Source organism: Vigna unguiculata, chromosome 11 (genome assembly GCF_037176805.1).
Source record: "Vigna unguiculata cultivar grain cowpea cultivar isolate G323 ecotype 2 chromosome 11, ASM3717680v1, whole genome shotgun sequence".
Classification (NCBI taxonomy): Eukaryota; Viridiplantae; Streptophyta; class Magnoliopsida; order Fabales; family Fabaceae; genus Vigna; species Vigna unguiculata.
Genome location: NC_140802.1, coordinates 24,886,241 through 24,898,291, shown reverse-complemented (window position 1 = coordinate 24,898,291; position 12,051 = coordinate 24,886,241).

Sequence of the window (12,051 nt, the reverse complement as noted above, 5' to 3'; positions counted from 1 at the left end):
CGCCACCACCGTGTAACCAAGGCGATGCACCTGCAGCGGAAATGTGAGAGCAGCAGCCATGGAAACTTCAACGTTTCAACCTACAACAAACACGATCCCCTTTGCTGCAGCTCAACCAGCGTGCCACCATCACGTTTCGGCAACAACACCTACGGTTCGAAATCTCCATCGCAGCTGCAAAACGCAGAATCGTCAGTTCGCGCCACCACTATAGCGAGCCTCCTTCATCACGAACCTGCACCGAATTCATGCAAGCACACAGACCAGATTGGAGCAGCGGCCACAACGAATCAGATCTCCCATCACCACCGTGAGTCCCTGCAGAAAAACGCGAGCCAAATCGGAGTTGCGTTCCACCATCATCGCGCCTTCATCTCTGCCAACATCAACGCACTTATCATACTCAAATTTGATAACGCTATCGTCAAGCGATCAAATTAATACTACTTATCTATAACAACATCAGTATTGTTAAGAAAGTAGCCAAAAGATTAGTATAGGTTAAGTAACCCTAAGTCGTCTCCCAACGAACACGGAATTGATTTTTAACAAATTAGTTCGTATAAAACTATACAAATAAGTTAGTAAAAAAAATAAAAAAATATAGGGGATTAAGATAAACAAAGATAGAAATAAAATTTAAAAGATAAAAAGAAATAAAAATAATAGTAAAGAAAATAGATTGATTCCATTGCTTTTTCAAAATAGATTCAGCATTGGTTATCTAAAGATTATTGCTCAATTAATTATTGTTGTAGATTTGCAAATTAATCAATGTAAAGTCTCAATTAATTTGTTGGCGTTCTCACTTTTAACCAAAGTATAGTCTCAATTAAAAGTGAGAACTTTTAGATTATCCATAGTAAATTCAACCAAAGTACAGTCTCAATCAAATTTACTATGCCTAATCATGTCTATTCTTTTATCTCCTAACCAAATAAAAAGCTTAATTAATCAAAGTAAAGTCTCAATTAATTGTAGTTAGAGTAAATACCGTTAACCAAAGTAAAGTCTCAATTATTGGTAAGAACTCATTTAATCATATGAAACTTTCTAAATAAAATAAAAGTAAAGTCTCAATTCAATTTAAAAACCCTTGGACTCATATGACCAACATGCATATAGATTTAAAATCATTACTTCTTACGTGATTCAAAGATAAAAGACATAGATAATGAAAACCTCAACAATAATAAAAAGAACAAAGAAATTAATTGATCTAACCTCAAAATCCAATTAAGAAATTACAATGGAATCAACCCAAGAAGTTTAGCAATCCATGAATGCAAAATAAAAATAGAAGAATGCAGAGAGAGAAGGGAAACGAAATTAGGCACCCCTAAGGGTTCCAAAACTCCGAAGTCCCGAGCTTGTTTTTTCTGCTTCTCCCTTGGTCTCTTTATATAGGAATTGGAATGGGTTTTTTTGTTGCTAAAATCTCTCAAATATCTTTTAAAATAAAGATAAAGATAAATTAATTGGTTGATAATATCAATATCTAATATAATTAAATTAATTAATTAATTAAAGATATAGGATAAATTATCACGAATTAGTATTTGTATTAATTTTCCAAATCAACCCTTTGCAATCTCCTTAAATTATCTTCTAAATAATCCAATATCTTCAAGATATATTTGTTTGTTGTGGAACTAAAAAGATTCAAGAAGATCTTGTCATATTTAAAAAGATTTGGTAGTTATTATCTTTTAATATTTTATGATATAATTAAATAACATAATTATTTAAAAATATCAAAAAAAATATCTAAAGATATATTTTCCCAAATTATCTTCTATCATAAAGATAAAGAAAATCACAAGGTCCAATTTTTCTTTCCTCTCTTCTTGGTTTAGCCAAACTTCTTCACCTTTTCAAGTTTTTCTTGCCGTCTTCATGCAATGCTTGGCTTGGATTTTTGTGCTTTTGATAATTTCTTATTCTTGGATTTATCTTTAAGGTGTCATGAAGCTTTAATCAATTTATTTCCACACCTCCATGAGCTCAACTTAGCTGCAGCTGCACTAACACACTTCAAAATATCCAAAGAACATTTATGCAACTAAAAAGTTATTTTTAACATGTTTTTGTATCTCATGCTCAATAAACCCAAATAGGAAATCCCAATTAAATCAATCTTTAAGCACACAAATTCAATTAAATACCTAGAATTAAACATTAAATGAGGGCAAAAATACGCACTCATCATAGCGCACAACGTTAGCCTTCAAACATCTAAGGCCATTATTCTGCCAAAGACTAGGGCCTCCTACTACTCTCACCACTTGAGTCAGTCCGCTCTACATAAGACTAACTTACTTTTTGGAGTTTCAAGATGCAATCCTTACTTGAATACTTACCTAATTATATACACTACGACACCACCATGAAACCTTACCAAGAGGTTCATGGGATTACGTTCATCACATATGGCACCACCATGAGATCTCACCAAGAGGTTCATGGAATTACGTCCATCACATCCTGTCACAACCGAAATCGTGACGGGACGACGAACCAAAATATATAAATTTGTAAAAACAGAGAGTTTGGAGTCGCCACCATAGTTATTATAGGAAACTATGGAAAACCATAAAAAAGAGCAAGGTCTGCGAAAAACCAGATTTTGGGTCCTTGAGTCAGTTACGCATGGGGAAGGTATTAGCACCCTACAACATCCGTCCTAAGACAGTACTTTTAATTAAATGTGCAAAAGTTATGTGGTTTTTTTTCAAAATATTTAATTTTTCCTAAAAATATTAATAAAAGAATTACAGAAAACAACAAAACTATTTTTTTGATTTTTTGGGCCTGATAAGGATTAATCCTCGCTCCTACATATCTCCATGTGAATGGAGAATCAAGGTTACGTAGTTCTTTTTGAAAACTCTATTTGGAAAATTATTTGAAAAAGGATTTAATTTGTTTTATAATTTTGAAAAACCTTTTTATTTAAATTTTAGTATTATTTTAAAATTGGTGTCACGCGACGCGAGCGGCCGGATAGACACTTGAAATAAATTTTTTTTTCTAATCTTTTATTTTTTTTAGAACATTTATAAATTTTTAATATTTGTTTAAAGTTATTTTAAAGTAGTTGTGGATGTCATTGTGACGTGAGCAACCAAATAGATATAAAAGAGTAAACAAAAAAACTATTTTTTATTTTTAGATCATTTGTATATATTGGTAAAAAAAAAGTCTAAATTGGATGTCATGCGACGCGAGCGGCCAGGCAGACAATAAAGAAAGGGGAAAAAATATTTTTTATGATTAAAATAGAAATAATGAAAATTGAAATAAAACTAAATCAAAAGATTAAAGAATTGAGAGTGACGTACCTTAAAAAGTTTCAATATCTCCTCACCTTTTCTCTTTTCTTTTCTTTTTCTTCTATTACTAATGTTTCTGTGTTTATTTTTCAAATAGAGATAAAGATGAGATGTGCCTATGTGGGGGGTAAAGAGAGGAAGAGAGAGTGTAGAGAATTTTTTTTCTTTTTTCTACCTCCTTCAATATGTTGAGGTGTGTATGTGGGAGTGGTGATGGGAAAGAATTAGAGTAGTGTAGAGAATGTTTTTCGATCCTTTTTTCGTATGACAGAGTGCGTATTTATACTCACACCTTGCAATATCAATGCAATCTCAATCTTAATTGTAATGAACAATATAAGGAAGGAATTGGTCATGATAGTAGAAAATTATGAGTATCAAATCATAGTAAATCAGAGCACAAAATCAATCCCAAATTATTCATGTTGATTCTAACCATTAAAAAATCAGAGCAGAAAATCAATCCCAATTAGTAATATTGATTATAACCATTTGAAGAAATATTTCTTCTAATTATTAGAATCATATCACTACTTTCTCTTCCAGGAACAACGGTAGAAAGCAGGTTGAGTTGTTGGGCTCATGAGAAGGAGTGCGATAATTAATAACAAATTGGGCTCTTCCCTCTTTATTCCTCCTTTTTTTCATCTCTTTTTTTTTCTAAAATTAAAGTTTAAAAATCTTTGAAGAAAATAATGTTTCACATTTTTTTAATTTTTTTTTTAAAATAAATTTATTTACCCGGACGAAATTGGGTGTTGACACATCCAACACCACAACAATGCTATCTCCTTCTTTAGATGAGAATCATGAGAGGGCTTCCTAACTTCTTCCTCCATCTTGCTCATGCACCAGTTCTGGTTGTCGCCAATGCCGCCACATGATCCGATGGCCACGACGTTGTCGGGAATGTGATCGAAGTTGCCATTGCCATCATCCACCGTCGGAACCACCATGGCATTGATATCTAGACCTCTTTTCTAACGCATCCCAAAAATGTTGTTTCTTCTCATCCATTTTATTTCCAATATTGATTGTGTTTTACATTATTTATTACTTATGAAAAATCTGAGAAGTCTGGTTTCATTTAGAATTCTTACCACAACTAATTATAACCGTAATGGAAGCAACATCAAACATTATCGCGAAACTGAAAGTAGGATTGAGGACAAAAGTTGTGTACCTGTGTTCCGCTATATGGCAACTCTCAATATGGGAAACTCTAAATGTCTATACTTTATTCCATTCATTTTATTTTGTTGATCTGGCTTATCTTAGTTTCTGCTTTCCAATATTGGATGTGATATGCGTGCTTGAATGGGTGAAAAGGGTGGTGCATGAATTGGTGTTGGGATGAACCCTTGGGAAAGAAAACCCTCTGTTCATGTATTTTTAGGGAAAAAAGGATGAAAAATTCTTAATTATGATGCATGAACTGGTTGATGAATGGACAAAAATTTATGTTTATGTAAGTGTTTCGATGGAGGTTGGCAATGGTGATGAATTAAAGTGTTGGCTAGGAAGATGATGATGCTTGCACAGGTGTAATATGAAAAAATGAACGTGTCCCCAAAACTTGATGTCCAATGTGAATTAGAAGATGGAGTGAATAGTAGTTGGAGCAAGTTGAAACAATGAGAAAAATCGTTCTTCTAATTCTTAAAACTGATTTTGTATTTTTAGTTTTTTTAATTTTTAATTTTTTAATTTTGAAAATTTTTAATTCAATAAATAAAAACGAAAAATAATTAATAATTTTTATTTTTAATTAAAAACACAAAATCTTTATTTTACTTAACTTTTAAAAACATAAATTAAAGAAAACTTTCTTAATCAATTATTGTTTGAGACAATTTATTTTTATCCTTTTTAATCAACAGTTATTTATTTTTAATTTTACTTTTGGAAATACTTTTATTTATCTGGACAAATGTGATTAAGAACGATACATGTATTGGTTAGTATTTACGTATGTATGTTTATGGTTGAGATTAAGGATAATCAACCTTATAATGTATTGGTTAATAATTATTGTTTTCTTTTTTAGCTTATTAGTTTTGTTGGATTGAATATTTACTATTAGATAAAAACTATAATAATTGATTTGTTAGATCAATCGTAAATTATTAATAATTTTTAATTTATTAGCTAATAGTTTATGTAGATTTGTTTTGGACCATTCGGACAGACTGAGTGGCAATCGAGTTGGATTAGGTTTTGGTCTAACATGTTCAATCCAGGCATAATCCATATTTAACATTTTAAAGTCCATTCCGACCATTTATTTTGTTGTGGTATTTATATATGGTTAATTACGAATATCGTTTTATTCGGGTGGGTTGGTCAGATTTAACTTTTATTAAATTCATTCATAAAAAGGTAATGGTTGAAATTTACACCAACAAAAAGAGATGAAATTTGGCAGAAACAAAACAAAACTTGAAACATAAAAAAAAAAAAACAAAAAAAAAAAACTTGAAACTATGAGAAAAAAACAACAAAGAAATAGAAGTATACGTTGGTCTCTTCACTACCAAAACCACAACTTATTTCAAAACAACAAGCATGGCATGAACCTTGTGAGTCATCTCAACCAAAACATGATTTTCACCACTTGAGGTGAGAACTTTTAATGAATATCATACATCTAGATAAACCACGCAAAAAAAGCCATATCATTTCGAAAGAAGACCAACAAACATCATAAGCACAAGTACATTTGAAAAATAACACGAACAATAAAAACCCTCGAAACATCCACCGACATAAACCCTAAAATCACACACAAGCCTTATCCGCTTAGCCATACACAAATGCATTTTTTTCTAGCAAACTCTTTCTCTCCCAATCCACAATGACAGAGCATAGAGTCGGTGACCGCAGTAGTTTCTGGCATGGCTTCGGTAGGTGCGGGTGTGGCGGTGATAGGGGTTGCAATTGTTTCTCTATGTTAAGGGTTTTTGAGAAGAAGGAAAATCACTAGATGAGAGCGCGGGGAAGGAGGATTTTAAGGTTTAAATGAAAGATTTAAAGTGGGGAGGAAGAATGAAAAGACAGGGCATCAAGGAAAGTGGGGAAGAAGAATGAAGAAGAGGAGCATTACTAGGAGAAGAGTCTGAAAGAAGTGAAAGATATAGAGGTCACTAGGGTTTTTTACCTTAAAAGAACGAATTAGGTCAAGTATTTTTAAATAATTTTTTCCTAACCCGTATCCAACCATCTATACCCGTTTTACCTGCTTTAATTTATCCATTTATATCCCGAATTCGCATCAAACTGACCTCTCACCTATTTTTTCCTTCCGTTTAGTTGGGTGCGATCGGCTTAGGCTTTTCTACTCACCATACTGTTAAGGATAAAATTGAGTCGGTTCTATAATGAGAGTGATGAGTGCATATTTTTGCCCTCATTTAATGTTTAATTATGGGTATTTAATTGAATTTGTGTTCTTAAAGATTGATTTAACTAGGATTTCCTATAATTGGGTTTATTGAACATGAGATACCAAAAACATGTTAAAAATAGCTTTTGAATTGCATTAATGTTCTTTGGATATTTAGAGGTGTGTTAGTGCAGCTGCAGCTAAGTTGAGCTCATGGAGGTGTGAAAATAAATTGCTTAAGCTTCATGACACCTTAAAGATAAATCCAAGAATAAGAAATTAGCAAAATCACAAAAATCCAAGCCAAGCATTGCATGAAGACGGCAAGAAAAGCTTGAAAAAGTGAGGAAGTTTGGCTAAACCAAGAAGAGAGCAACAAAAAAATTGGACCTTGCGATTTTCTTTATCTTTAGGATAAAAGATAATTTGGGAAAAGGTTAAAATACTCTGTTGGTCCTCATTTTTGCCCGCAAAATCTCAATTTGGTCCTTGTATTTTTGTTAGTCTCAATTAGGTCCTCATTTTTGTAAATTAGTATCAATTAGGTCATTTCCGTTAGTAGAGAACTAACACCGTTAAGTAGGTGCCACGTGTCAGCTCCTCGTTTTTTTGATTTTTTTAAATATTTTTAAAATTGTTTTAAACTTCTTTTTTAAATTTTTTTAAATTTTTTTTAAAAAATTTTAAATATTTATGCCACGTGTCACGTCTGTAGTGTGCCACGTGTCACGTCTGTAGTGTGCCACGTGTCAATCTAATATGGTGACACATGTCAAATTATTGTATGAATCTCAATTTGGTCTTCATATTTGTTAATTTGATTTGATTTGAGTCCCAAACTTTTTTAAAAATTTTCAATTTCGGGATGACGATGCTTGAATGTATGGATTAAATCCATCCGTACATAGACCAAGTCGAACGTTACGGGGATCACTGGCAAAAGATGGATGCTTTCGATCAAAGTGCTTCCAAGCTTCCCCATCAGATGGATGACATAGCATGCCTTCTATTTTTTTCTCATAATGCCATGTCATATGTTGTGTTGTTTGCATTGAAGCAAACATTCTTTGTAGTCTTGGAATTATAGGCAAGTAAAACATGGACTTCAATGGTATTGGTTTTTTTTTTTTGCCTCTGTTCTGGGTGTTTTGTGCGGTATCGTGGTTGCCCATAATATTTGCGTTGTAGCAAGGATGCATCATTTTTTCCATTATCGTTATCGTAAAAAAGGATACAACCATTCACAAAACAATCAATCTTCTTAGATTCCAATCCCAACTTTGAAACTAATTTCTTTGCTTCATAATAATTGTTGGGCAAAGGATTATTTGGTGGTGTTAGATCTAAAATTAGTTTTGCCATTTGGTTTAATGCTTGGTTGAGAACATTCCAGTTCGATTTGAAGGCTAGAAGTCTAATGCATATGGACAACTTTGACTCCTTTACCCTTTCAAAGACAAGTTCCTTTGCCTCTGCCAATAAATTGTAAAACCTCTAAGTGAGTTCATTTGGAGATTCTTTTAAACAACTATCATTGACTTGTTCAAATGAAGCATGTTGGCCAAGAGCTTTATTCAACATCTCTTGCATATACATTGCTTGATTCATCTTAGAGGTAGGTACAGTCGTGCTTGAACTAGGAAGACGTCTTTCATGTTCACCTAAATAAACAAATGGCACCTCTTCACCGTGAAATGTCCAAATCTAGTAATCTGGCATGAATCCGTTTTTGTATAAATGAACTTTAACTTCCTCGTCTTTCAAAATACGAGTACATTCACACTTGATGCATGGACATCAAATCCCTCCCTCAAGAGCATAATATTTATATTGACGAGTCATCTAGATAAACTCTTTAAATCATATCACAAAAGATTTCTTCAAGCCTCTCTTACCATTGTAACAACAGTCATACACCCAACGACGATGGCTGGGAACTTTGCCCATGTTCTGTGACAAGGCAAAGATAGATAGTGTTACATTTGTGATACTGAAAGAACATGGGAATTAAGTAATAAACTTATTATTACTTAAGTCCAACATGGAAGGCCATGTAAAACAGTGAGATGTTCCTAAACGTATCATATTGTGGGAATATATCTCACTTATTGGGTAAGATATCCGAAGAGTTACGAAACTCATCATTGTCGTAATCGGAAGAACCTAGTGAAACTATGATTAGAACTGTTTGTATACAACTGCACTTAAAATTTTATGTATTATTTAATACATTTTGGACTTCATGCCTTTCATGAAACTTGAATTTGGAGGGTTGATGGTTATATGGCAGATTTGAGCTAGGATTCAGCTAGCTCAATGATGTGGATTTGACAGATTTGCCATTGCTTATTTGGTTTTGAATCCCTTTCCTATACATTAGTTTAGCTATAGGAAAATCAAGTAAAGGAAAGGCAAGGAGGGTTGACTGAAGTGTAATCAAGAGCAAACCAACATAATAAAATAGCAACAAAAGTAGCATTGAGTGATGAAGGGGAGTTTTTAGTAAAGTAGCACCAAATATACTACACTCATGAGGCCAAATCCTACTTGTAACATGTTGCAAACAAAAACAATTCCATAGGGAGGGGGCACTCTGAACCAAATTCCAAAATCAAAACACACATTTAACCTTTCACTTTAATTCTTCATTTCAATGAATCAACACACACATATGCATTACATTCTTATTTAAACAATCATAAACATATTCATTACAACTTATTTAAACAATCATAAACAATCAATGCACATTTATTACACATAGCACACTTAACAATTTTTGGTGTAGAGTGATTGTGATTTTACACTCTTCTCCCCACCACGTCTCTGCCTACCAGCTCAAACACATAATCAAACTAACATACAAACAAAAAATAACATCAATGAATATCGCTCCAGAGAGAAATGGAAAAAGCTCACACCTGCAATGGCTCACACTCGCGTAAGCACCCAAAAAAAAAGACCGTTGCTGGCTCCCCAATCCAACGCTTCAACGACAGTGGTTCCCCCAAAAAACCCTTATCAATTACAAAATGAGAGTGAGAATATGCAGAGGGATAAAGAAATCAAATGAAGAGTGCCATTTACCACTACGTCGGTGACTTCGATGGAGATCGCTGAATTCGACTTCACCGCACCCACGAATGTCACGGATGGGTCAGGCCATGTTCACGGTGGCAGCGTCACGCCGGCACAGCAAAATCAAATCGGAAATGGGGTTTGAATGGTTGTCGCACCACTACTCTACACCACACCACTCCCTAGTTTTGACTGTGCCGCACCCACGAACGTCATGGCAAGGCCATGGCACACTCATGGTGGCAACGTCGTGCCGACATAGCAAAGGCGTGGAATCGGAGTCGGGGTTGGATTGGACGGCGTCGCACCACCGCTCTACACCACAGCCAACCCTTCTTTCTCGATTATGTAGGGAAATTGATTTGGGGGAAGAGCATTAGTGAAATTCGATTTTGATTTCGATGAGGAAATTACCGAAGGACATAATCTGTCGATAAAGAAGTAAGTTCCATCGGTAAATTAGTTAACAGTATCTGGGAAACTTACCGATGGATTATTCTGTTGGTAAATAAATAAAAAATTTTCAGAAACATATTACCGACGGATCATTCTATCGGTAAAGTTCACAATGAATATCCGTCGATAAATCTGTCAGAAAGCATAATTTATCGACAGATTTATATTTGTTGAAAATTATCTGTCGGTAATAACCAGTTTTCTTGTAAATTCAAAAGATTAATTCTTGTGTGAAAAATAGAATCTTTGCATCATAACCTGATTTCTAGAATATTGTTTCGTTTCTAGTGATGGTCGTTCCTTTTATCCAATATAACTATGAAATAAAATAGCTCAGAACAAAGTTTTGAAATTACTCGATTTTGCCCAGGAGTGCAAAAAGATAAGTGTATGGGTATGATGAGTGCGTATTTTTGCCCTCATTTAATGTTTAATTTTGAGTATTTAATTGAATTTGTGTGCTTAAAGAGTGATTTAATTAACAGTTTTGATAATTAGACTATTTGAACTTGTGTGATAAAAATGTCTTAAAAAGTTATTTTAGTTGCATAAATTATTTTTGGATATTTTAACGTTTGTTGATGCAACTGAAATTAAGATTAAGTTCATTTAAAGTGGAAAAATAAATTGATTAAAGTTTAAAACAACCTTTATATAAGGCTGAAATCAACAATGTTTGGAAAAATCACTTTTGCACCCCATAAATTACTTATAATGTTCCCTCTTTCCAAATAGGTCACACAAAAATTTGTTCTGCACCCCTAGTTTCTACTAAGTTGCACCCCTCCTACCATTTAAACTCCACTCAACCAGATTAGGCCATGTGGCAATCCTTACATTCCAAAACTATCCAACCACAAGATGACACATGTCATGATCCTCCACTCACTAAATTGACCAATCAGAGCTTGCCACGTCATCATCTTCTTCCATCCCCAAAACAGAAACCCTATCCTTCATCTTTTCAAGTTGCCGCACTTGCACCACGGCAGTAGCCGCCAGCCTCCACGTCAACCTTTGTTCCGCTATCGACCACCACTACAACATCTTCTTGAATCTTTTTAGTCCCACAACAAAAAAATATATCTTGAAGATATTGGATTATTTAGAAGATCATTTAAGGAGATTGCAAAGGGTTGATTTGAAAAATTAATACAAATACTAATTGGTGATAATTTATCATATATCTTTAATTAATTAATTAATTTAATTATATTAGATATTGATATTATCAAATAGTTTATATCTCTCCAAATATTTTTAAATATTTATCTTTATCTTTATTTTAAAAGATATTTGAGAGATTTTAGCAACAGAAAAGCCTAGTCCAATTCCTATATAAAGAGACCAAGGAATAAGCAAAAAGGACAAGCTCGGCACGTCGGAATTAAGGAACCCTTTGGGGGACCTAATTTCTTTCTCTCTTTTCTTCTCTCTCTTCTTCTTTTATTTTTATTTTATATTCCATGGATTGCTAAACTTCTTCGGTTGTTTCCATTGTAATTTCATTATCGATTCTAAGGTTAGAATGAAATAATTTCTTTGTTTTTTTATTATTGTGAAGGTTTTCATTGATCTATGTCTTTTATCTTTGAATCACGTAAAAAGTAATGATTTTAAATCTATATGCATGTTGATCATATGAGTCAAAGGGTTTTTAAATCTAATTGAGACTTTACGTTGATTTTATTTAGAAACTTTCATGTGATTAAATGAGTTGTTACCAATAATTGAGACTTTACTTTGATTAAAGGTATTTACACTAACACAAAAAAGCCTTTTAACGTCCGACATTTTCGACCT